This window comes from Solanum tuberosum, unplaced genomic scaffold (genome assembly GCF_000226075.1).
Source record: "Solanum tuberosum cultivar DM 1-3 516 R44 unplaced genomic scaffold, SolTub_3.0 scf00079, whole genome shotgun sequence".
NCBI lineage: Eukaryota > Viridiplantae > Streptophyta > Magnoliopsida > Solanales > Solanaceae > Solanum > Solanum tuberosum.
Window position 1 is genome coordinate 1919876 of NW_006239004.1, and position 474 is coordinate 1920349.

Here is a 474-nt window from a genome sequence, read left to right on the forward strand (position 1 = left end):
GTTGGGGAAGGGAAAAAATAGTGAATAAATTCGTTGGGGGGGCCCACTAGCCGTTGCCCCAACGGATATAATTAAGAAAAGAAAAAAAAGGTAGGGGATCCCGCGAACCGGCCAGTTCATCCGGGCCGGGTCGACCGGGCCCAAAGGGTGAACCGGCCCCTAACCGGTCCCCTATCCCGAACCCCTCCCAACCCGCAAAAATGGACGGGACCGGGTCCGGCAAGCCGATTCTCGAACTGGTCGCAGGCCGGGGCGGGCCGACCCGGTCCCCCTGCCAGTCCTATGTTTGATTGACTTAAAGGTATGTTTTTCGAATAAATTAATTATCTTTAAATTTAAGGAAAATGAATTTTCTTCAAGAATAAAGGGAAACTTTTTCCAAAACTTCAAGTTATAGTATTTTTTTCCTTACCCCGATCCTCCCATCAAAACAATAAAATTAAAATTTTAAAAATATTTTGATCTTTTGTACCC